This window comes from Pleurodeles waltl, chromosome 2_1 (assembly GCF_031143425.1).
Source record: "Pleurodeles waltl isolate 20211129_DDA chromosome 2_1, aPleWal1.hap1.20221129, whole genome shotgun sequence".
Lineage (NCBI taxonomy): Eukaryota > Metazoa > Chordata > Amphibia > Caudata > Salamandridae > Pleurodeles > Pleurodeles waltl.
The window spans coordinates 401726432-401754361 of record NC_090438.1 but is presented as its reverse complement, the minus strand read 5'-3'; positions in this window follow the sequence as shown (position 1 = coordinate 401754361).

Below are 27930 nucleotides of genomic sequence, written 5' to 3'. Positions count from 1 at the left end.
ACACATGAGGTCAGCAGGCATGAAGACACACCTTAGAGAATTGTTGCAGAGTGCACAAGTGTGGAGGTGCTTAGACAAGTGGGAAAGCAGATGGGTAAAGAGGAAGGAAAAGAGGAGGGACAGTGCTACAGAGCACAATGAGAAAAGACCGCAGAGTAGTGATACAGTAACAATGTTACCAATGAGGGAGACAGCAGGGGGAAAATTAGTACATGTACCGTGGCACAGAAGCGACATTCAGTCCTTTACGGACGATTTTCCCAAACTAAGAGAGAAACCGATTGAATGGTATCAGCAGACTGACAGGTTTGTGAAGCTTGCAAAATGTCTCTGGGAAGATCTGAACACTCTCTTTGAGATTGTGGTTCCGGCAGATTTGTGGGAGGATTGCAAAAGAGCTGTAGGTTGGCCGACGAGGGAACCAGAGAGAGACAGGGAGACGGGTGCACCATCACCTATGGTGATGAGCTTGTACTATAAGGTGATTGAGCATTTGAAAACGAAGGTACCAGCGAAAAACGTGGATTGGCAGAAGATTGATCGAACTGCCCAAGAGGCTAAAGAATCGATTCATAGTTACTATGAAAGGTTGTTGAAGGCGTTCAAGAATTACAGTGGCACGGAAACAATTGAGGCGAAGGACATGCTCCATTTTGTCTTCAGATTTGTGGAAGGGCTGAGGCCAGAAATAAGTCAAATGATAAAGTCACATTTGATTTGTTGGCAGTCTAAACCGATTGACGAAGTCTTTACTTATGCGAAATACTGTAGCGACGAAATTGAGGTGAAACAGAAAAGGCTGAAAGAGAAGGTGATGATGATGCAGCTTAAGGCAGCTCAGACAGGTTTGCAAGGTCTGCAAGGTTTGCAAGGGATGCAAGGGTTCCAACAGCAGGTACCGCAACCGCAGCCGCAGTTGCAAGGAAACATGGCGTTTCAGCCACAGGCGAGAGGTAGAGGCAGAGGAGGTTTTGTAAATAATGGTCCGGATTTGAACACTGTTGTGACGGGTGTGCAGGCAATGAAGAAGGTGATGCCGTGTCACGTGTGCGGAATCGTCGGTCATTGGAAACGCGAGTGCCCGATGGTGGTGCAGGAAGGTGCAGGTGCAGGTGCGGGTGTTGGTCAGCAAAACAATGATGTCAATGCATTTCAGACAATGAGGGGACCGAAAATGAGAGGTCCAAGCCCAAATTTTCAGACCGTAAATCAATTGCAGGGATTACAACCTATGCAGCCGCAGCAGATGCAGATGCCTCGTATGCAGATGACGCAAATGCAGCCAATGCAACAGCAGTTACCTATGGTACCTAATCAGCAAATGCAAATACCCTTGGCACCAATGAGTCAGCAGCAAGTGATGGTTCCTCCACAGGTCTCGGGTCAGGTAATGAGCACAAATGGCACCGTACAACAGTTCCCATTACACAGTGAGAGTGGAATAAACAACGTATGGGAGAGTGAAAGTTCAGGAGAAGAAGGAGATTGTGGGCTTGCGGCATCCTTGGAGGTTGATCAAAGGGGTCCGTACGTAGAGGGAAGAGTAATGGGTCATCGTGTCTCATTCTTGGTTGACACGGGAGCCACACGTTCAACAGTTAAGAGTAGTGAAGTACCAAATTTGCCACTCTCAGGGAGGACAGTTCAAGTGGTGGGAGTAGCAAACAGACATCTGACGAACCCAATAACAGATCCGGTACCAGTTAGCATCGGTAACTATCAAGGGGTACATCAGTTTGTGGTATGTGACTCAAGCCCGATAGCACTGTTAGGGAGAGACCTATTGTGCAAATTGGGTTGTTCGATCATGTGTTCAAACGAAGGGATAACAATACAGACGAGCAGTGATGGGGAAGAAGAGGACAGTGTAGAGGGGGATGAGGTGGAAACTGTCGATGAAGAGTATCCTCTGATTTGTCTTTTCCCGATGATAACTGAAGAAGATATCCCAGCTGAATTACGGGAAACAGTCGGAAGGGAAGTGTGGGATATGACAGGGAAAGAGGTGGGATTGATGAAAGGAGTGGAACCAGAGAAAGTGGCTGTAAAGCCCAATGCAATCTTTCCCCAGACCCCACAATACCACATGCCACAAGATACCCTCATGAAAGTTGCTCAACTTATTGACGAATTTGTAAAGCAGGGGGTACTGAAAGAAGTGTTAAGCAGTCCATGTAATTCACCAATAATGGGACTAATAAAGCCGAGTGGAAAGGTCCGACTCGTGCAGGATTTGAGGAAAATAAATGACATCATAGTCAAATGCTGCCCTGTTGTACCGAATCCAGCTGTGATAATGTTTCAAATTCCTTGCGACGCCGAGTGGTTCTCAGTCATCGATTTGTCACAAGCATTCTTTTCTGTGCCTCTTCATGAGGACAGCCAATTCCTCTTTTGTTTCAAATTCCTAGACAGAGTATACAGTTGGTGTCGAATTCCTCAAGGGTTTTCTGAGTCACCGTCAATATTCAATCAGATTCTAAAGAAAGACCTGGAAGCATTAGAATTGCCATTCGAGTCAACCCTAGTACAGTACATTGATGATTTACTGGTTGCATCAAAGACAGAAAGTGGCTGCACAGCCGATACCATTGCTCTGTTGAATCATTTGGGAAGGAATGGACATAAGGTGTCTCCTTCCAAGTTGCAGTTCTGTCAGAAGAAAGTGAAATACTTGGGTCACCAGATAGAGAAAGGGTCACGGAGAATAATGAAGGAAAGAATAAGAAGCGTATTACAAATGGGTCCACCAAAGACAAGGAGGGAGGTGAGGAAGTTTTTGGGAATGGTGGGATACTGTCGCCAGTGGATTCCCAACTTCTCGACTCTAGCAAAGCCCCTACTGAAGTTGACCCAGAAGGATGCCTTGGATCAAATTGAGCTGAAAGGAGATGAAATGGATGCTTTTGTTGAATTGAAAGAATGCATGTGCAGGGCTCCAGCTTTAGGTATGCCTGATTACACGAAGCCTTTCACATTGTTTTGTCATGAACGTGATGCATGTTCTTTGTCTGTCTTGACTCAAGCCCATGGTGGCGTAAACAGACCAGTAGCATATTTTTCAGCTACTTTGGATCCGGTCGCAGCAGCACTCCCAGGGTGTTTGCGCGCCGTAGCAGCAGTTGGTATCAGCCTCACTCAGAGTGAAGGAATAGTGATGGGACACCCAGTAACAGTCATGGTCCCTCACTCAGTTGAGATACTTTTGACCCGCTCCCGAACACAGCACATGACAGGAGCAAGACTCACAAGGTATGAAACGATAATTCTGGGCTCACCGAATGTGCAGCTGAAAAGGTGCACTACGTTGAATCCAGCAACCTTGCTTCCTGGAGAAAATGCCGAAATTGAGAACGCTGAAGACGTCGAGCATGACTGCCTTCAGGTGACTGAATTTTGCACAAAACCCCGACCGGACATCAAGGATACTAAGCTTGATGAAAACGACCAAATTCTCTTTGTTGATGGTTCCTGTCTAAGAGATGGGATGGGGATTTTGAAAGCAGGATATGCTGTCTGTACTGTAACAGGGGTCTTGGAAGCGGGATGGCTTCAAGGAGTCTATTCTGCGCAAGTAGCAGAACTTGTAGCCCTTACCAGAGCATGTCAACTGTCTGCATTGATGAAAGTCAACATTTACACTGATAGTCAGTACGGGTTTGGGATTGTGCATGACTTTGGACAACTATGGTCACAGAGAGGTTTCCTGACTTCTTCAGGATCCCCAGTGAAGAACGGGGAGAGGATAAGGGAATTGTTACATGCCATTCAAATACCAGCTGAAGTTGCAGTGGTAAAGTGTAGTGCTCACACGAAAGGACAGGACTATGTGTCTCTGGGAAATGCATATGCGGATCAAGTCGCAAGATTTTGTGCCTTGAACTGTATATTACTGAGAGACGAATGGAATACGATAAATGAGCCAGAACTCGAACCAGCTGAAGCATTTGCCTTGAAGGTTGTAGATACGATAGATGAACTAAAAGCATTACAAAAAAATGTCAGGGAGGATGAAAGAGATTCCTGGATTAAATCACAATGTATAAAGAGACAAGACGAGTTATGGGTTTCACATGAGGGAAAGTTTGTTTTGCCAAATAGTCTCTTATCACAGCTTGCGCGGTTCTATCATGGGCAAGCTCACCTAGGGAGAGATGTCATGATAAGATTGTTCAAAACTGAGTGGTTTAACCCCAGATTTCGTCAAGCTGCAGAAGCAGTTTGCCATCGATGTGTCACTTGCCAGCAGATGAACCCAGGAAAGGGAACAGTTGTGAACGCGAGCCACATTGGTAGGGCAAGCGGGCCTTTTAGTCGAATGCAGATGGACTTCATTGAGATGCCTGTGCATGGGGGTCTGAAATATGTGTTGGTGATTGTGTGCATTTTTAGTCACTGGATTGAGGCATACCCCACACGTAGAAATGACAGCCTTACAGTTGCGAAGCTATTGTTGAGAGAGTTGATACCATGTTTCGGATTCCCGATCTCTTTAGAATCAGATAGGGGAAGTCACTTCAATAACGAGGTGATAAAGTTACTTTGCGAAGCGCTGAACATTGAGCAAAAGCTGCACTGTAGCTATCGCCCTGAAGCCTCAGGACTGGTGGAGCAGATGAATGGTACGCTGAAATCGAGAATGGCAAAAATATGTGCATCGACAAATTTGAAATGGCCTGACGCATTGCCCTTAGTGCTAATGTCAATGAGAAACACTCCTGATAGAAAGACTGGATTGTCTCCGCATGAAATACTCATGGGCAGGGCTATGAGACTTCCTGCCGTTCCCGCAAACATGCTTTTGAATATTACAGATGATATGGTGTTAGACTACTGCAAAGGACTGGCTGACGTGGTTCGCTCTTTCTCTCACCAGGTGGAAGCGACCACCTTGCCACCGATCCAAGGTCCAGGACACACACTGAAAGCAGGTGACTGGGTCGTGGTAAAGAAGCACGTGAGAAAATCGTGTCTGGAACCCCGTTGGAAAGGCCCTTTCCAAGTGATCCTGACGACAACTACCGCTGTGAAGTGTGCGGGGGTTCCCAACTGGATTCACGCCAGTCACACAAAGAAGGTGTTGTGTCCCACAGATGAGGAAGTTGAAGCGCTGAAACTACCAGTACCTGACAAAACAGTGCTGAGTGCTGAGACAGAACAAAACCGAACTGAAGGCGAGCAGGCAGAAACGGGAGAGAAGGAGATATTCTCTGACGACGAAGACACCAACTCGCTTGGGGGAGACCAAGGAGAAAGTTCAGACAGCGACGAAGCAGCTGAAGGTGACAAAGGACCTGAAGCAGCTGAGGGTAGCAAAAAGCCTGAAGCAGCTGAAGGTGACAAGGAGCCTGAAGCAGCTGAAAGTGATAAAGAGCCTGAAGAAAGTAACGGTGACGAAGGGCTCGAAAAAGGTGAAAAAGCAGGAGAGCCTGATCAGAGGAGGGCTTTCCCAGAAGCAGACGATACAGAAAAAGAAAAGGAGAACGTGATTGATTCCCCAGAAGGAGGGAACGAGGCAGAACGGAACGAAAAGGTTCAAGATTCCACAGAAAAGATCGCAGGTCCATCAAATGGACATGGTGCAAAGAGAAGACTAAGTATCTCACCAATAAAAGAAAAGGGTAAAGAAAGTTTGGGCGACGGAGGAAGGCCAAAAGTGAAAGAGAAAAGAAAGGAAGTGACTGTCGTGGAACAATCGTCAAGTGAGGAAAAGGACTTGACAAAAGAGGAAAGTGCTAGCGAAGCAGAGTCGAAAAGAGAAGCAAAATTGAAAAGGAAAAGGATACCAAACAGGAGATATTCCGGTCCTGAATGGGCATATGCAGTCAATGATGATTGGACTGACGAGTTTGTATCTCTAAGCATCGAGAACGAAGAAGAAGAAGAGATACCAATAGAAAAGAAAAGTTTCATAGACTCTGTCGATTGAAAGAGTAATAAATGATATTGCTTGCTACAATCTAACGTGAAAGAAACAACCAGCTGAGACATTGTTAAACCGGACGAGACTTGCTAAACTGATAAAGACTGAGTTATTGCCGAATTGAGACAAATGCTGCTAACCGATAAGTGACTGGCCTTTTGAAGAAGACGGTGTGAACATTGCGCTCGTTCAGCTTTGTAACTGAATTGCTAAGTAGTTTCATTTATAGGTGCTTCTAGCTCTCTGATTCTATACAGATCATGACTAGGTACGCTACGCAAAATAATAGAAAGAGATATTGTAAATATGTGTGTATAGGCTTGGTAATTACATGTGTAATAATAATAATGGCAATTGTTTTTGGAATGCATGGAAAGGGTGAAAGTGAGAATATTGAGGCTTCTACTATTGCTCCTGTTACTGCCACTGAACTAACACCATTGAAAAGACTAGCATTGGATGAGAGGCTCTTGCACGATAAGAAAGAGCTTTCGTATAACGTTTTCTATCGCTTGCTAACAGAGTATGTTGAAACTATGGATGCGAAAGATTGTTATGTGTGTACACAGATACCGACATCAGTAAAGGAAGGGGTAACTTATCACCACATGCCTCTTACATATGGGATTACATGTAGTATAGTAATGTCTAGGTTTTATGGTCAAACTAACATACAGTATTTTTACTCGAATTATGATGTTACCTTTGCTTATGTTCCTATAATAGCTCAGCTAAGCCAGATTGCTAAAGATTGGGATGCTAAAATAATGAGGGAATTTTTCGAGCCAATGCAACCTTTTGAAACGGCTCATGCTCATAGGGAGAACCTTACTTGCTCAGTCTCTGCTGTAGAAATAAGCTTTTTAGATCGCACAGATGATAGAAGGGCACAAATGAAGGCGAAATTAGAAAAAGAGCTACATAAGAGGACTTCAGTAGATAATTATGATTTTGCTGCTATAAAGACACAAGGGAAAATAGCTTTAGATGCTTGGCATGTAGGGAAATTTTGTATATATCGAGGAGAATCTTATTATGACAACATTTTTGTAGGAGCGAGTGAGTGTAAACATACGTTTATTTTTAAGGCCAAATGGACATTCATGATGAACGGACTTGACCCTGTTATTCCAGGTGTATATTACATTTGTGGGTATAATGCCTATTATCGTCTTCCAAAGGGATGGTGGGGGAGATGTTATTTGGGTATAGTGTTCCCAAAGGTTTATCAACTGGATGACGTATCGATGATTCAAAAGACATCTGGATCCCATCGTATCCAGAAAAGAGAGACCGCAGCTGCTGTGGTAGGTGATATATTTGGAGCCATGATTCCTTCATTGGGAGTTGTGTTGAATTCCATCAAAATAAGAAAGTTGTCTACTATAGTGGATAACATGTTGACAAAGTTTTCAGGTGCTATAATCCTGATAGATGCTGAACTTGCAGCGGAAAGAGCTATGACTCTTCAAAATAGGCTTGCTTTAGACATTCTCTTAGCAAAGGATGGAGGCGTTTGCAAAATGATTGGTGCCCGACACTGTTGTACCTATATACCCGATAATAGTGTGAAAATTAAAACTATGCTTGCTAATCTAACAAAAGAAAGTGCAGATTTGAAGGAATTGAAAGAACCAGGAGTGTGGGAGAAGGTTGGAAAGGGACTTGCTTCAGTGGGACATTGGATTGGGGGAATTTGGAATGGAATATTATTGAAAATAATAGAAGGAATATTAATAGGAATAATTTGTATATTTGGAATTTGGGGAATAAAAAGGGGAATAATAATGATTATGGAAAGAATTAAAAGAAGAAAAGAAGAGAAAATTATGAAAAGAATGGCAGAAGAATACAAAGCGCAAACTAGGGGAACTAAAAGGAAAAGGGAACTGACAGAATTTTAATGGAATAAAATTTGTGGGCTAAATTTGTGTGATGACAAGTAGTCATCAGAGGAGGGATTGATGAAGCAGAAAATGAAGGTCTTACATTTATTAACGCTTAAACGTAGTGTGAAATAATCATGTGTGATATTAACCGAACTAATAAAGATTGTACGGGGACAAAATGTGCCCTCAGAGTAGTTTGCCATCATTTATACGCGTGCTTTATATAACGTGGTGTATTAGAATTGCACTAATCCGACATAATCATAAACGTGTGCTACGATTTGCTTGTTTGAAATGTTTTAGCTTAGCATTACTTTAGCGGAGGCTTTGGCCTAGTTGCCTGGTCTCACGGTTTAGATGCTCGTATTTTTCCACTGTGCTAATAAACGTGTATTTTTGCTTGAAGCTGTACTTTTCCACAGAAACTGTTCACATGCTTATCTTAAAGTTAGTGCCAGCCTGGCATATTTTCTCTTTAATTCAAGGTCGACTTGCAGGTGCGGACAATAGAGGCTCTGAAAGTGAACTAATTGGTAGACAATGTTGCAACTTGCGTACCCATCTCCAAGGATAATGTATGCTTAAGTAAAAGCTTGAGAACTGTCGTTTTTGATTGGACAATTTGAAGCTAACCTATGAACCCTCCAATGGAGACCCTACTGGACTTGAACTGTTGTCTATAAAAACCAGGTGCACGAGAGGAAACTCTCTCTCTCTCCATTATTGGACATCCCGCCATTTTGTAGACTTCGTAGCTATTATGGCCCACTTCGCTGCGACGCCATTTTGAAAGAGACTTTGATTCTTTCTCTAATCGAGAGAAAGAGACTTTAATGATTCTTGCCCTAGAGACTTTAACTTTGATCCCTTTGCATGAAGTAGTAGTCTTACCTTGCCGCCGTGAGGCAATTGCCCCGTCCACCCCTGCCCCTTTGCCCCGTCCCATGCTGATCGAAACGGTACCCATGCTGACCGAAAAACGGTACCTGTGAGACGAAGACTTCCTTGTATGCTGATCGTAATTGGTAAATATGAAAAGAAATTGTAAAATTGCATTGTGTTTCTTTTTAGGTAACCAACTGCTGATTTTTGGTAAGATCCCTAGTTAAGAGTTTTTCTAAATTAATGTTGCTAAATTGTTTTTGCATGAAGTCCCACATGCCGATGTTAATTTGAGGTTAGATGAGGATTCCATATGTCGCACGATGCAATTTGAGATCTTGTTATGCTGACTAAATGTACGCAATTAGCTCATTACAGATTATCGTATTAGTGATTTGCATTGCCATTATCGAATGCCTTGTGATTCAAATGCTTCATAGATTGCACTTGTTTCGACGTTATGGACAGCTATTAATGTTCATATATGTTTATCATTTGGTGTTGAGACATATCTATATTGTGCTAGCTTTGTTAATATAGGGAAATAAAATTCACTAACTTTGAATAAACTGGTGTGGTTATTCCTGACTGAGAGGTCAGGGTTCGCCGAAATGTATTCTGGATTAATTGTTAAGTGTTATGTTGTTCAAGGTGTTGCTTATGTTCGTTATTGATTATTGATTTTGATGAGATTGATCGATTAAGAGTACAGAGAGTTCCCACTAAGTCAAAAGATTCATCGGCCTAAAGAGAGTCCGAACACAGGTAAATTATTACTACGGACCGCTCTATCAAAGGAACACTCCAGATGTAACCCATAAAAAGTTACAGGCCCATATTTATCACACTTACATACAAAGCAACGCAGCAAGTCACATTGCTGCGCTGGGTGAAAGGGAGAGGGCAAGAATGTGCAATAATTAAAACTATATGGTGTATTTGTGTCCTCTCCTTGAGCTGGAGCACAATGTGCCAACCCAGGAGGCATATGTGTGCCATTCTGCAAGGGTGTCTGCGTTGTAGGCAAGATTGCGATGACTTGTATTACTCCAGATTTATTAGGCGCCACAGGTCCATGCAAGGTGGTGTTGAGTTGCTTTGTAAATCTGACTTTAGTGTGGCTTTGACCTTGTGTTACCTTACTTGACACAAGTACAACGCAACACTACATTAAATCCGCCCCCAAATCGACTTAAAGATAAAGGGAAGTTTCTAATTTTAAATGCCTTTAAAATCAGGCAAAACACTAGTTAAAGCATTGAATCAAAGTGCTCACTCACCTAATACACAGAAACGGTACCAACAAACTGGGTCTGAAATGGGGATTCTTTCTTCAGGTTTTTGAAAAAACTGTCCTTCAACAAGTTTCTTAGCTCTCGTTACAGTATGGGAATCTCAGCTCTCGTTGTAGGGTGGGAATCTCTTTTAGTGACTCAGTTCAGAACACGGTAATGCCCTCAAGCTGAATGCCTTGATTCTATGTTATATTTCAGTATAGACAGGCTTCTACAATGATTAGAAACATATATTTAATCATCAAGCAAGATGCTTTCCTGCTTCATTCAGGTACGTGGTCCTGTCCTATTCTGACTGATAGCACAGCTTGACATCCTTTGTTTGCTCAACCTGTGCCAATTTCACTACGAACAGCATTTTTAATTAGTAGAACATCAATGCAGACTGTCCAAATGACCTAGCAGCTTCCTTGGATGTCAGTCTGCTATGGATAGAACACAGAAATTCTGAGACCCCCATTGAAGATAATGAAGTGGCTGAGGGAAGATAATTACTGGTACTGTCCTCCTACCCCAACAGTTCAATGTTTGTCTTTCCATTTCTCCCTTTTTAATTGATAACAATCCTCTCCCTAGGAGGTACAATGTTCTGATAGCTTTACAGTTCTTTTTAAATGTATACTCCCTCGATATCGACTCTTAATGCTGAGGCTCTTGCACTTTAACAACTGTTATTGCCCTTAGCAGTATGCTATAATGTTTAATTAACACCCTTCAAAGAGTCATTCTAATTGTATCTGTCAGCAGAAAAAATAGGGACTTGCACCCTCTCACTAAGCAACACCATCACCATGTCTGAAGGTAATGAGCAGCCTTCAATCATTGTACACGGGATATACATTGGGGAACTGAATGTCGTTTGTCTCATACTATAAACACTTCACTGCATCTTTCAATGGGTTTCTAAACTTCTGTCAACCAGTTGTCACTGGCTTTTGACCTCGTGGGTGAGAACTTTGGTAATCTAGCTTTTTCTTTTTAGCATGATTTGTATTCATGAAAGGCTTCAATGAGCGTGCTTGTGACCCACATCATCTTCTCCAGTGAGCCCAGAAAAGATTCTCTATCGAGTGGGGTTTTGGGATTATCTTGTGACTTCTCCTTCAATACACATTACGGGACTGTCTTCCTCAGAATACAGTGATATGCGGGAGGAGATTTACAAACGTTTTGTGCAGGAGTAGCGTCACAAAAGTGACCCTAACCAGCACACAATGTTTTTTCCTAATTTCCTTTCCAGTGCAAAACCTATTTTGAGCTGCAAAGTACCCCAAAAGCACCTCAAAGCAGCGTAAAGCACTGCTTTGCATTACTTATCGTCAAGGGGGCGCTACATAGGTGATACATGGGTGCTCCCATGCAATCACCCATATCTTTTGATGCAAAACCCTATCTACAAACAATAACAAACAGGGTTTTGCCTGAAAGGTTAACACCGTTTGAAAGTAGGCATTAAAATGAGAAAAGTTTTCATTTCTCTTTTCTTTTCCAACTTTGCATGGGGGGGGCGCACACAAAGTATGAAACGTTTAAAAGTGTGTCTGAGCATAGTATTTTGTACTGGAAGGATACCCTTCCAGTACAAACCCTATGCTATACTCATGCACATATCCTTGCACTGTGGTGTAAAGGCAAAGGTGTGTGTGGGACGCAGGGCAGCTGAAATCAGTGCCAGCGCTATCGAGAGGGGAGGAGAGTACCATATCTCTCCTACTCCCTCTCTGTCACTGAACACAGCACAGCATTTTTGGCTGCTGCCTTGCATTCTCTGCCTTTTCTGAAAATCTGGTCCCTAGAATGTTTTAAACTTAATCCAGTCTTTAGACATTATCTACATCCAAACAGGCGCCAGAGGAGAGTGAGGTCAGAATCCTTTTGGTATTTACCTGCTGGAAAGGAACTTTACAAAGAAAGTGCTTCACAAAACCTTTGTATCATGATGGACGCAAGTTGCATCATCTTATGTGTTGCTGTCATGCTTGTCATGTAATTACAATGGAACCCTGTACAACAGTTTCAAACCTGTTCATGTGGAGACAACATACAAATGAAAATACCGAACAAACTAATCGATCCTATAAAAATCATTGATGGTCCTGTGTGGCTCACCTCAATCTGAAGCTTCCTCTGTCTGGGAATCAGTAGTGGCCTTGCTGCTATGGCTTGAAGCCTACCGTTGATAGAAATCAGATGAACACTTGTGCACATCTAACCAGTGGCGGCAGGCAATTTTAGGAGGAAGGGGGGCAGGCGGGAAGCACACTCACACACATTCATTCAGACACACATGCACATCCATTCACAACACTCATCAACATTCGAACATACACGCACGCACCAAACATTCATTAAAAAAAAAAACACACACACTCTTACCTTCAGCTCAGTGGTCCCAGGAAGGCAGCAGTTCTAACTTCGTCACAGAGTGGGATGGGGTCAGTGAGACTTCTGATCCCATTCCGCTCTGGTACGAGGTGTCACTGATTGAAACTCGCCCTGGGCAGTTCAAGGCTTAAACCTGAAGCGCCAAGGTCGGAGTCAATGGGTGACACTTCCCCTCATCACCAAGGGGGAGGGCCGTGAGGCACCTTTGCTGATCGGAGGAGGTCACGCCCATAGGAGCTGTGACCTCTTCAGCCCAGCAAATTTCAGCTCAGGCAGCCAGGAGTCTACGCAAATCACGCATGTCTCACTCCTGGCTGCCTGAGCTGAACATGAAGAGTGTCTGTCAGGCTGACCTTTGCTCAGCCTGACAGGCACTCTTCATGAGGGGCAATAGGTGGGGGCGACGTGGCCCCTCCGCCATAATGGACGGGCTGCGCCTGCATCTAACCCCAAAAAACATTAATGTAATGAAAAATGTTACACGATTTACAAAGGAAAGTAAATTTAGTATTGTACGATGACGTAGTATGATTTTACACACACATGCAGTAAGTTTTATTTACTCCACAGTCAAGAGTCATTTGGCAAGATAGCATAGGAGCAAAGAAACCATTTTCCCAATTGGGCCGGTGCAAATTAGTTGACATTAATTTATAGCACCTCCATCAATAAATTATACAACAGTGGGAAATAAACGTGTCAATTAGCAGACGTGCATCTCATATTTGTTATTCTCTCTGTGACAGGTACAGGAAGAGGTCTCATAGAAAAATGTCGAGGCATTTGACATTTTCAAAAAGGCGTATACTATTTCACTAGACCTAATGGACTGTATAATCAACATTTGTCTTTAATACTGCTACAGGCCTGCACATAGCAGGAGATCAAAGGCAATAAGTGCTGCTCTGTCTCCTGGGAACTAGTGCCAAATAAGCAAATACTTCCAGTCAGTGATCTGCCTCCAGCTACCTGTTTTAGATTCTATTTGCAAATAATCAAACCCCCATCTAATGACTAACATTTTAGGTAAAAGCCACTGGCTGAAGTCAAGCTATCTTCCCTAACAGATGGCATATGCTCATATTCAGGACACCCTGGACCTAAGCTTTTTTGATCTAGGGGCTTTCCTTAGAAGGTGGTACAATGGATTATGTCAATCACGATGTCAATACCACCAGTGAGTGATTTCAGTATATGACAAATTCTTCTTGTCATAAAGTAAACCACGCAAATTTAGCCTTTCCCTTACTAAGCGTTGTGTTAGCCTCTGAAGTCTGGGGTCTCTATTGCTGGCCGTCTGTGCATGAGTTTAAAGTGTAAACTGTAGCTCGTTTGTACAGGGCACAGTGATGTCACCTCTTTAGAGCTAAAAATAGAAAATATATTCCCAAAGGAACAATATTTTTATGAACATTATTGAGCCATATATTTAGATGACACTATGGCCCAGATTTATGAAAAGTGGAGCTGCACCTAGTGCAGCGCCACTTTTCTTGCGCCCCTTAGCGCTCCCTAATGCCATCATGTGTGCGCCATATTTAAAATGCGGTGCACCATGGTGGTAGTTAGGGGGCTAGCGTCAGAATTTTTTATGCTAGTCTGGCGCTTTGCAGGACTAGCGTATTTTGTTTTTTACACTAATCCTGCAAAGCATTCAGAGGCCCATTAAGCACAATGGGAGCCTCTTTTTAACGCCTGCACTTAGCAAGCATTAACAAATGCAGATAAAAATGTCGCAAAGGACTCTCATAGATTCCTTTGTGCCATTTCTCAGCCCCTCTAGCTCTGTAACACCCACCCTTGCATACATGATGTCTGGCAAAGGGATAATGTAGTGCAAGGTGTTACAAATTGGCGTAAAGCAAGCATTGCACCACTTTATAAATATGGTGTCGCGTTTTTGCCATTCCAATGCCACATTAGCGTAACAAATGACACTAATGTAGCGTTGGAATCATGCTAGTCCACCAGAAATCTAGGCCTATATTTGCTATTGATGTTCTGCCACACAACTGTATTTCCTGCTGTAGTTCAGCCTTAAATCTTTGCAGTAAGGACTTTGTTTTTTTATATCAAGTGAACACAAGTAACATGCTATTAAACGGGAACCACCAGCTCAGCTCCTGTACAGCAATATGCTGCATTCAAAGATGCTCAGGGAACAGGGAAGAATTGCCCTTAGTCCTCAGCTTCTATGTTTTATGATATCAAATGACTGCACTGGCAAGTGCTTCAAAACATAAGGGCTTTGCTTGTATTACTAAATTCATAACTTCCATATGGTGACACCAATACACATAACTTGGTGTATCTAATTTACATATTTTCAATGAGCTAAGGAGATGTTCTCATGTGCTGATAAAACTACACCCTCTTTGAAATTTGGATATATCTCAGAAAAGGCCACTGGCTTATATTAGGTAGTTGATGACAGTTTTGCTCTTATTGGGTGAAATTTAGCCTAGATGGCTTCAAAATATAGTATATTTCTGGCAGACTCTGGCCTACTTCTGTACAAATTATTTCATTGATGAACTTGATGCACTGAAACAAAGAAAGAATCATCTCTGTGGCTGTAGATGTTACATCTTAGGGGTTTTGAATTAGTCTGTCTAGACTTACTGTTCTGACATTGATGTAAAAAGGGTAGTGTGTGTTCAGGGACAGTAGATGATTGGTAACATTAAGGCTCAAAGTGTTACAATTCACATTCCAGTATTCAACTTTATAGATCCTTCTTTTGGCATGTCGCTTGTGGTAGCTGTGAAGGAATCTATAAAATCTTTCAAATTTGTGAGGAATACGTAAATATCTGTCCTCCTGTCCAGTCTCGGATTGACAAGGTGGTTAATTGGCCATCGGCTGAAGGGTCTGTGGTTGAGACCCATTGGTGGGTTGTGTTTTAGTGGCCATCTCTGTCACCACCACAAGAGAACAACATGTGTTTAGGAGACTGCTTGATCTGCTTTGTGGTTTAAACTAGGTTGGCGACAAGCAGTATTTCAGTGGTTTCAAATTGTCCATTACCTGAAAAGTAGAATCTGCTAGCTTGGAAGTGTGGAATGTATTTGTCTATATCTAAGGATATTCTGAATACAGGATCACCTCTCTCTCCCTTTCCACAGGGGCCTGGGCTCAGTGGTTGGCTCTCTAGCTCCCAGGCAACCTGAGCCCTCCTGTTACACCTGCACTGGGCCTTTCAGTTTGTGGAGGGAACCCCAAGGCATCCACCTTCATTATGTGTATTCTTGTTATTGGTGAAAAAAAAAAAATTCCCTACCCATTTCCATTTACATTTGGGTTTCTGTTTTTCTGCAAACTTGCTGCCTTTAAATTGCTTTTTTTCTACCTGTGACTGTTTGAATTTTCCCTCCTAGTTTTTCACAAAGACTGCACTAAGCTCTCACACCAACCAGGTTGAATAAATGCTACATACACCTCAGTGGCTAACCAGAGTGTGTTTAGGAGACTGCTTAATCTACTCTGTGGATTTAACTGTGTTTGGAAAGTGAATGCATCACTTGTTTTTGGCTTGAAAAGGTGATGTATTTGAGTACACGACAAGCATTATTTCAGTGGTTTCAAAATTGTCCCTTAAATGAAAAGTAGAATCTGCTAGCTTGAAAGTGTGGAATATGCCTGTCTCTTTCCAAGGAGATTCTGAATAGAGGAGCACCTCTCTCTTCCATTCCACAGGGGCCTGGGCTTTGTGATTGGCTCTATGGCTCCCAGACCTTTAAGTGTTTGGAGGGAATCCCAAGACATCCACCTCTATTGTGTGAGGGCAGCTTCTCTGCACCCTAAAACAGCACAGTGAGCAAGAGTCCTAGAAGGTGGTAAGATCACAGACTTTCTATGTATTCTTGTTATTTGTTATTTCCCTACCTGTGTCTGTTTACATTTGGCTTCCTGTTTTTCTGCAAACTTAGGTCTAAATTTATACTTTCTTAGCGCCGCATTTGCATAATTGTTTTTACGCAAAGGCGGCTCAAACTTGCAAAATACAATTGTATTTTGTAAGTTTGCGCTGTTTTTGCATCAAAAAGCGGTGCAAATGTGGAGCTAAAAAAGTATAAATATGGGCCTTGGTGTCTTTAAATTGCTTTTTTTCCTACTGTGACTGTTTGAATTTTTCCTCCTAGGTTTTCACAAAGACTGCATTAAGCTCCCCACCCTGTCCCCTGGCTTACTAAAGGCTAAATACACCTCAGTGGCTAACCAAAGAGTGTTCAGGAGAGTGCTTATTCAGCTCTGTGGTTTAAACTGTGTTTGGAAAGTGTATGCCCCACTTGTTTTTGACTTGAAACAGTCATATATTTTAGTTTGCGACAAGCAGTATTTCAGTGGTTTCAAAATTGTCCCTTACCTATAAAGTAGAATCTGCCAGCTTGGAAGTGTGGATTGTGTCTGTCTGTATCCAAGGCGATTATGAATAGAGAAGCACCTCTCTTTCACAGGGGCCTGGGCATGGTGAGTTACTCCATAGCTTCCAGGTAACCTGAGCCTTCCTCTCACACTTGCAGTGGGACTTTAAGTTTGTGGAGAGAACAACAAAACAACCACCTCCTTGTTGTGAACCCAGCTTCTCTGCACCCTGAAACAGCCCTGTGAGCAAGAGTCCCAGAAGGTGGTAAAATCACAGACTTTCTGTGTATTCTTGTTATTTGTAAAACACATTTTTTTCCCTACCCGTGATGCTTACATTTGTCTTCCTGTTTTTTTGCAAACTTGATTCCTTTAAACTGCTTTTTAATTCTATATATGACTGTTTGAATGTTCCCTCCTAGTTTTTTACAAAGACTGCATTAAGCTCCCCACTACCTCCCAAGGGTTACTAAATGCTCCATACACCTCAGTGACTAACCAGAGTGTGTTTAGGAGACTGCTTAATCTTCTCTGTGGTTTTAACTGTGCTTGGAAAGTGTATGCACCACTTGTTTTTGGATAGCAACAGTCATATATTTGAGTTTGCGACAAGCAGTTTCTCAGTGGTTTCAAAATGGTCCCTTATCTATACAGTAGAAACTTCGAGCTTGGAAATATGGATAGTGCCTGTCTGTATCTAAGGAGATTCTGAATAGAGGAGCACCTCCCTCCTCCTTTCCACAGGGGCCTGGGCTTGGTAATTGGCTCTCTAGCTCCGAGGCAACCTGAGCCCTCCTCTCAAACCTGCACTGTGCCTTTAAGTTTATAGATGGAACCCCAAAACAACTACCTCCATTTTGTGAGCCCAGCTTCTCTGCACCCTAAAACAGTCCAGTGACCTTAGAAGGTACTGAGATCACAAACTTTCTGTGTATTCTTGTTATTTGCAAAAAATGTTTTTCCCTACTCGTGCCTGTTTATATTTGGCCCCCTGTTTTTCTGCAAACTTGGGGCAGATTTATACTCTGTTTGCGATTAATTGGTGTAATTTTTTTAACGCAAATTCAGCGCAAACCTAACTACATATTTATATTTTGACGTTAGACAAGTCTAACATCAAAATATAGGAGTTTGCACCATTTTGTGGATGTGTACACCTACCTTGCATCAATGAGAGACAAGGTAGGCGTTCCCATCTAAAAAATGGTGCTACCCATGACACACGGGTCGGAGGAGGAACCAAATAATGGTGTAAACGTGCTTTGCACCATTATTTAACGCCTGGGTCAGACCAGGCATTAGGGGGCCCGTGGAACCATTTCCATAGTCAAACACCATGGAATGGGTTCACAGGTGCCCTCCTAAAGCCCCAGGAACACCTCCACCCACACTAGAGGGACACTGGAGGATGGGGGACCCCATCCCAGGTAAGTCTGGGTAAGTATTTTTTATTTAAATTTTTTTGTAATCCGGGGCCCTAACTTGGGGCCCCCTGCATGGCACAGGGTGCAAGGGCCATACCAGGGGACACTCGTCCCCTGTGCTGGCCATTGGGGTGCTGGGCATGACTCCTGTCTTTCCTAAGATAGGAGTCATGTTTTTGGTGGTTGTGCACCAGGAAATGGCTCTAGTCTGGTTAGAAGCATTTTATTGCCCTAGCCAGGCTAGCGTCATTTCTTGACGCACAGTCCCCTCCTTTCGTACTGCCACCCCCATCCAGCTAGCGTCTTCACTTAAGATGCTCGCCCAAGTTTAGTGCTGGCTTGCACCATTCCTTTAATATGACGCCCAGCTGGAGCTGTGGAACTGTGCAAGCCGCCGCTATATTTTTTGCTGCAAAACTGCGCTTGCGCAGTTATGCAGCAAAAAGTATAAATCAGGTCCTTGGTGCCTTTAAACTGCTTTTTAATTCTACCCATGACTGTTTGTTTTTATCTTCCTAGTTTATCATAAAGACTGCATTAAGCTACACCCTCCCCAGGTTTACTAAAAGCTACATAAACCTCAGTGGCTGACAAGAGTGTGTTTTGAGACTGCTTAATCTGCTCTGTGGTTTAAACTGTGTTGGAAAGTGTATGCACCACATTTTGTTTTGAAAATGCGATATGTTCGAGGTTTAGGGTTTGTGTTCTGATGGGCTCTTGGGCTAGGGTTTCCTGCTGGAGTAAGCACCTAGGGTTTGTATTGTGATTAGTACTAGGCCTTAGTTTCCTCCTGGACTAAAGACTTTAGAGTTATTGTTTTGATTGGCTGTCAAGGCTAGGGCTCTGACCAGTTAGTAGGGATAGGGTTCCTATTGGACTGCGGTTTTAGGGTTACTGTTCCTATTGACTCTTACGGCTAGGGTTCTGATCGGCCGGTAGGGCTAAGTTTCCTAGTGGACTAAATGTTTAGGGTTACAGTTCTTATGGACTGTTAGGGTTAGGGTTGTGATTGGTTAATGGGGCCAGGTCTCCATTGGCTCCTGGGTTTAGGATTAGGATTCAGAATGGCTAGGGTTAGGGCTAGAGTTATATTGGCCAATAGGGCTATTTAAGCCTAGGACTCAAGGTGTCTCTGCCCGGGTGTCTCAGCTAAATGCAGGAGGACAAGGGCAGTTGCCTGTTTGGGCCTGTTTTGGACTGGTTGGGCCTCGGGCCAGAAATGCTGCCCAATTTTCCATTTTCAAGCAACCACCTTAAACCCTCCATTTCCTCCAATATCCTAACACAATATAAGCAAAGGCATTCCACTCACATACCACCAACAAACCTCATCTAGACTTCAACGTCTCAACAACCACTACAACACCACAAACACCACACCTATACACCATTCTACCCCAACTACAACACTATGGCACCTTCATTCTCAAACAAAACACAACTCTGCCCCATACCACTAATGGATCCACACATTACAAACACAACACAAAGCAACATTATAACAAAACTTAAATGCATCCAGACAAACTCCCTGTTCAAACAAAACAACAGCTCTTTCCTTTGTTTACTCTTAACAGACCCCTTTTTATCATCATGAAAACTATACTCGGCTTTCCATCACACCATTCTCAAGCACCCTACACCTCTTTTTACTAATTACACACAACTATAGATTCCTTATACTCTAGTCCACCACACTTATTACCTCTTTGAGTGATGAAAAATAACACAAGCAATCATAACTGTAGCCCATCCCCTCTTACACACAGCATACACTCTTCTCCAAAACACATCACCACCCCAATACTTTTCAAACACCACTCACCAGCAGTAGCTCACATACAAACCCTTCACAGAAACAGCACATCCATATCTCCTCTCACTACTCCCCCAAAACAACAAAAACACACACAAACACCAAGACATCAAAATCACGTACACTTTCAAAATATTTTCCATCACACCCACTCCCACCCTCCTGACTACACAAATAATACAAATCCTAAACCAAATGTACTCCAAAATTCTGACTCCACAAATAATACAAAACCTAAACCAACTTTATTCCAAAATTCACTTTTTTCACCAACATCTATCACAAACACCTCAACACAGCAACATTCATTCACCCGACTTTCATCCATTGCACAATATAGAGTCTTAGAATATGACCCACATGCTCCACCATCACCCCTAGCCCATACTCTTTCCACCCTACACAGATGCAAACAAAATATACAACATGCCACACTTCACGATTGTGAATCTCCATATCTATTACAAAGGAAGGGTACTTTACAAAAACAACACAATGCACCATCTTATTCTCAACCACCATCTCCATCACTGACCCACACAGATCCAGCAAAATTCCTTCTAAGCCTCCTGGTCAAGGAACATGATATAGAACTGGAAAAACAACACTATTGTGACCCTCATACAGTTAATATCAACACTAATGACAGACCTGATACAAGTTCAAATTATACTGATAACTCCTATACAAAACAAAATCACACCACCACTAAAAGCAGTCTCTAAACTGCCTACTTATAAATGCTTGCTCACTCTCTAAAAATAAATACCACATTGATGACCTACTCACTGACACACAACCTGACGTACTCTTCATAACTGACTCATGGTTGGGAAATGATATGGCCCCTATTTTGCAGGAAACCTTTCTTCCAGGCTATCAAACCATCACAAAAAACTGTATAGTCAAAAAAAGTGGGCTAGCTATTATATGCAAGTAAGCAATACATTTCAGCAAAATAGACAACATCTCCATATAAGGTTGTGAGGCCCTCCTCACGAGCTGCAACCCTACACCAACTTCCTCCTGTAACTTGTTCCTTTTTTACTGACCCCTACCTAGCAATTCTACATTCACAAACACATTTCTAAATGCAGTTTCAAACCTTCTAACGCTGTACCCCAACCTACGCATTCTTGCAGACTTAAACATTTGGTTTGACAAAGCCAATATCCCCAATCTAAAAGCTATCATCACTGGCCTAGTGACACTGAACCTCATCAGATTGTACACAATCCTACACAGATTACTGTACGCATCCTAGATGTTGTTTTTGCAAACCCAAAACTAGTTACCCGTTTAAAGCATCATGCCAGTCACATAGTCAGACCACCATTTGGTAACTTTCCAACATAAAACATAACACATCAACACACCTAAGACCACCTTACATGCATCCACCATGTAACAAAGTCAATTTTGAACACCTATGAACACAACTAACAACCAACACAGAACTAGCAACAATAAATTCTGTTCAACAACTTACATGTGGCCAAAGGACGCTTTCAATATTCGAATACCACTAAGAAAAACTAAACAGGACAAAAGAAAACAAGCACCTTGGAGAAATACAGAACTAAAAAAGATGAAACAACAAATCAGAAGGCTGGAAAAAACCTGGCTCAAATCAGACAACATTCAAGACAAACTTCAACTGTGCAAACTTAACAGAATGCACAAATCAACATTCAAAAAAGCTAAAGAAAAGGTACTACTCAGAGAGAATCCAAAATGCTACATCTGCAAATAAAGAATGTTATAACATTTTCAATGGATTTCAAAAACCTAAATACATGGAAGGATCTCGTCCCATTGCTCAAGATTTTGCAGATAAACTGACATATCATTGCACCAGGCAGACACACTGGACTCCTATTTAAAACAAAGGAAAACTACCAGCACCAAACCTTTCCAAAAATCCCCTCCAAGAGTAAGCCCACCCAGTCTATTCAGTTCCTGAACCAAATATCACAAAGTGATTTAGTAAGGAATAATATATATAGGTGGTGATTCCCAGTTTGGCGGGCGGCGGTCGCCGCCCTGCCAAGCGGGAACCGCCAGAAGACCGTACCGCGGTCAAAAGACCGCAGCGGTCAATCTGGCTTTGCTGCTGGGCGGGCGGGCGACCGCCAATAGGCCGCCCGCCCGCCCAGCGGGAAACCCACAGCAACGATGAAGCCGGCTCCGAATGGAGCCGGCGGAGTTGCTTTTGTGCGACGGGTGCAGTTGCACCCGTCGCGATTTCCAGTGTCTGCTATGCAGACACTGGAAATCAATGTGGGGCCCTGTTAGGGGGCCCCTCGACACCCGTTCCCGGCAGCCTGGTTCTGGTGGTGAAAACCGCCATAACCAGGCTGGCGGGAAGGGGGTCAGAATCCCCATGGCGGCGCTGCCTGCAGCGCCGCCATGGAGGATTCTGCAGCCCAGGGGAAAACCGGCGGGAAACCGCCGGTTTCCCTTTTCTGACCGCGGCTTTACCGCCGCGGTCAGAATGGGCCTGGATGCACTGCCAGCCTGTTGGCGGTGCATCCGCGGTCACCTACCCTGGCGGTCTCGGACCGCCAGGGTAGGAATGACCCCCATAAAGTTGTATTGTTTAAACAAACGCTTTCAAGAGTTACAGTATTTGAAGTTAATTTATTTGTGTACTTTTATAACATTATTCTCTCTTTCCTCAAAATTTTAATAGTGAAATGCTTGTAGATACATAGGCCCTCATTACAACATTGGCGGTAAAAACCGCTTACCGCCGTGTAGAAGACCGCCAACACACCGCCGCGGTAGCGGAATTCCGCCAAGGTCTTTATGACCCACTGCTCGGAATCCACCAAAATTCAGACACCCGCAGAAGTCCGCCACACCAAAGGCCAGTGATAAACTGGCGAAAACAAAACCTCCACCGTCACGGCAACAGAAATACGGCCACACTATCACGACACACGAATCCACGTGGTATTCCATTGGCGGTACACACAGCCGAGCTCAAAATACACACACATTTACAAAACACTACCACATTGGACAATTCGAAATACACACACCTGATACACATACACACACCACTCCCACACACCCATTACAAGATAAAACACACACCCACATCACCCACAAACCCCTACGATAAAATTACAGAGAGAAGGCTAGAGAGAGACACTACAAACAACTACCAAGCATCCACAGGCACACAATGCCATCACCCACATAACTTCCATGCACCTCACACAACACACCACTACATATCACCCCACTTATCACTACACACACCGTCCCACACATCACACACACCACCCCATGGCACGGCAAAGACACCCCAGGTTCTCTGAGGAGGAGCTCAGGGTCATGGTGGAGGAAATCATCCGGGTAGAGCCACAGCTAGTCGGATCACAGGTGCAGCACACCTCCATAGCTACGAAGATGGAGCTATGGTGAAGAATAATGGACATGGTCAACGCATGGGACAGCACCCAAGAAATAGGGATGACATCAGGAAGAGGTGGAACGAACTACGGGGGAAGGTGCATTCTGTGGTCTCAAGACACCACCTTGCGGTTCAGCGGACTGGCGATGGACCCCCACCTCCTCCCCCACAAGTAACAACATGGGAGGAGCAGGTCTTGGCGATTCTGCATCCTGAGGGCCTCACAGGAGTAGATGGAGGAATGGACTCTGGTAAGTCAAATCATAACTATTACATCCCCCACCCTACTTGCATTCTATCACATACCCCCGCCCTCACCCCCACCCCCATCACTCCAACTCCTCACAAATGTCCCACTATCACAAACAACACATCCTAACACCAAGCCCTGCATGCAACAACAAAGCATGGACACCCATCCCCAAAGCATGGCCACTGCACATACCCATACACCCCCCTAAACCACCCTCACACAAGGACCCACACAGGAATGCAAGCACTGGGGTACACGGTCACCTACCCATTGCACACCATGGCACACACAGATGTAATAAACATCCTTTTATACCCCTGCAGCCCAACGGCACCGGACAGGATCCACACATGTCCCACCACCAACAGAAGAGGCCCACAGTGATGACAGCAGCTCTGTCCAACTGGATCTAGATAACCAGCCCGGCCCATCGGGGACCTCTGGACAGTCGGTTCCCCTCACACAGTCACAGGCTACCACAGAGCTTCCCCCCTCTGGAAACACCAGCACAGCACCCACCCAGCGGGCCCATACCTCTGTCCCCAGGACACGTCAATCAGCAGTGTGTCCACCACTACAGGGAACCCAGGCTAACCCACCACCCCAACAACAACAGGGACCTGGGGGCAGTGGCAGTGGGCACACAGTCCAGGGGACGGAGGCCCAGGAACACAGGGGAACTGAGAGGGCTGCTGTGTGACAGGGGGAGGACAGGCCAAGGGAACCCACTCTCCACAAGGCCATCTCCAACATCATGGGGGCTTACCACCATTCCTAGGAGACGATGGCACCGGTACTGGCCAAGTTTCAGGAGACCCAGTGCCTGCAGGAGGAACAGTATTTGGGCTTCAGGGAGGAACTCAGATCCATCAATTCCACCATGGGCACCATCATAGGGGTAATGAAGGAATTCCTCAACACCAGGAGGGACAGTGTGGCACAACAAGGGGCCCCTGACACTAGCCTGGACGATGAACTGCCCACCACCTCCGCTGGTGCTAGTGGACAGGAGGCTCTGCCACAGGACCACCACACCAGCACTCCACCCCCTGCAGAGGGAGAACCACCCCGCAAACGGTCCCTGAGATCCAGGACAAAGACAGAAAACAATGCCAAGACCCCCGCCAAGAAATGAGACCACCCTGAATGTCATCCTTCTGTCCCACTTTGGCACCCTGTCCATCCTCAAACTGCCCCAGCTCCACTTCCTATGCCGATTTGGGCAATGCACCTGTGAGACTAATAGACTGGACTCTGCCATGGACATTCTTCCTCCATCACCCCTCACTATTTTACAACCCTGTCCAATATTTAGCACTTAAATAACCACCCTTGAAGCACAAAACAATCTGGAGTCAGTCTGTGATTTCGAAATAGTGTATAAGCAATTACAGTGTCAAAATGCTCTTTCAAATGTAATGTCAACATACCTATGTCACACAGCTCTAGTCCATGAGGAAACAAAGCAGATGTCACACAGTGGGACCCACATCTGTCAAATCGTAAGGGAAAGTGACAACTCAGTGACCATACACTGGGTGAAAACGACAGACAGTTGAGAGGTAGTAGTGTTAAAGTACATGTAGTAAGCAGGTTTGTATTCTTACCTGTGTCTTACTGGAAATATTGCAGGATCACCGAGTTCCTGTTGTCGATGTCCTCTTCTTCTGCTTCCTCGTCTTCACTCTCCACAGGCTCCACAGCTGCAACAACACTGCCATCTGGACCATCCTCCTGCAGAAAAGGCACCTGTTGTCGCAAAGCTAAGTTGTGAAGCTTACAGCAGGCCACGATGATCTGGCACACTTTCTTTGGTGAGTAAAATAGGGATCCACTTGTCATATGGAGGCACCTGAACCTGGCCTTCAGGAGGCCGAAGGTCCGCTCTATAATCTGCTGAGTTTGCCCATGGGCCTCATTGTAGTGTTCTTCTGCCCTTGTCCTGGGATTCCTCACTGGGGTCAGTAGCCATGACGGGTTGGGGTACCCAGAGTCACCTGAAAATGGCGAGGGACAACTGTTAGACACACACTAACCTGTAGGGATATCCCCAGACAACCATTCCCACTGACTTGCTTCCAGGTGCTCACCTAATAGCCACACACAGTGCCTCTGGAGTTGCCCCATCACATAAGGGATGCTGCTATTCCGCAGGATGTAAGCGTCATGCACTGAGCCAGGGAATTTGGCATTAACATGGGAGATGTTCTGGTCTGCCAAACACACCATCTGCACATTCATGGAGTGATAACTCTTCCGGTTTCTGTACACCTGTTCACTCCTGTGGGGGGTACTAAAGCCCATCAATGGCACCTATGATGTTGGGGATAGGTCCCAGGGCACAGAAGTCACCTTTCACTGTAGGCAAATCCTCCACCTGAGGGAAAACGATGTAGCTCCGCATGTGTTCCAGCAGGGCAGACAACACTCTGGACAACACATTGGAAAACATAGGCTGGGACATGCCTGATGCTATGGCCACTGTTGTTTGAAATGACCCACTTGCAAGGAAATGGAGTACTGACAGCACCTGCACTTGAGGGGGGATTCCTGTGGGATGGCGGATAGCTGACATCAAGCCTGGCTCCAGCTGGGCACACAGTTCCAAGATTGTGGCACGATCAAGCCTGTAGCTGATGATCACATGCCTTTCCTCCATTGTCGACAGGTCCACCAGTGGTCTGTACACCGGAGGATGCCACCATCTCCTCACATGTCCCAGCGGACGGTGCCTATGAAGGACAACAGCGAGCACAGAGTCAACCAACTCAGAGGTACGTACCCACAGCTTACACAGAACACAACTCATAATCCGAAATTTGGCCTATATGAGTGTTGAGGCAAGGCCTAGGTATGTGTGGCGCAGTTAAAAATTAAGCCATGTGGGCCCCTGAAATGGCAGCTGCCTGATCTGTAAAGTGGGACAATGGAATGTGAGGTAACTGCGCTGGCGTTGTACACTGTTGCGGTAGACGGTCGAAGACCGCGGCTCAATTCTGCATTGGTTAACATTGGACCCTATGGGTCCCAGGAGCCAATGACGGTGTATGCCGGCAGTGACGGTACGCACCGCCGCGGACGTGACCCCCATTTTTTATCTGTTCAATCACTCGATACCTGATCTTCGACAGGAGAGGACCTATACTGCAAGTGCTGCTCTGACCTCAGTGCATCTGGGGAAAGGGCCCCTGCCTTCACATCGTAGGAGTTGGACAAACTCGTGGATGGGGTCCTCCCCCAGTACATGCTACTCTACGGTCCTCCAGACAAACAGGTAAGTACACAGGGAGCATGCTGTATGGGCTATGCCTGTGTGGAGTGAGGTGGATGAAAGATGGGGGGGGATTGAGGCGTGCATGAAACGACGGTGAGTGCATGTGCCACATGGCAAGGGTAGGGATGGGGGCCAATGATTTTGACGGTGCAGTTGGTAATAACTTTTCTTTTCCGCCTGTACGATTCATGTAGGTCAGCGCCCACCAGAAAAAGGATATTTGGCATGCCATCGCCAAGGACGTCCGGACCCTGGGGGTCTACAACAGACGGAGCACCCCCTGCCGTAAGAGATGGAAGGACATTCGCTGCTGGAGCAAGAAGATGAGGGCTGGCAGGATCTGGAGCTCGGGTTCCATGGCGTCGGGATTCCTCATGGGGTGTGTAGAGGTGAGCGTTTTCCCTTCGTAGTCCTGTGTCCGCCGTGTTTTTGTCCGCGGTGAATCTGCCCCGGAAATCTGCCCCGGAAAAGGTGGCGGATTGGTAGGTTGTGATACTGTGGGCAGTACATCGTCCTCCGCCTGTCTGTTGGCGGTGACTGCCAAGCTGTTTGTTTGTATCGCCGTGGCGGTCGGAGTGTTAAAGTGGCTTTCTTTGTTGGCGGTTTCCGCCACGGTCGTAATTGCAATTTGTTTACCACAGGCCTGTTGGCGGTCTTACCGCCACTTTAACACCGACCGCCAGGGTTGTAATGACCACCATAGTTAAGATTATATTTACCAATTGTGATAGATAAAATAGAAACAGAGACTCATAAGCATTTAATCAAACAACTTATATAGAAAATATGCAATGACCTATGAACATGTTAATTCATGGACCCCTTGTCCACCACACATCTTAATGAACATTCTTTTATCTACCTCTACTTCCACACCAGTAAGAAGAATCATCAATTCATCAAGGAATCTTTCCTGGAGATCTTAAAAAGTCATACGTATGCCCCTTATTAAAGAAAACAAACCTGGACCCACATAAACACAACAACTACAGACCAATTACAA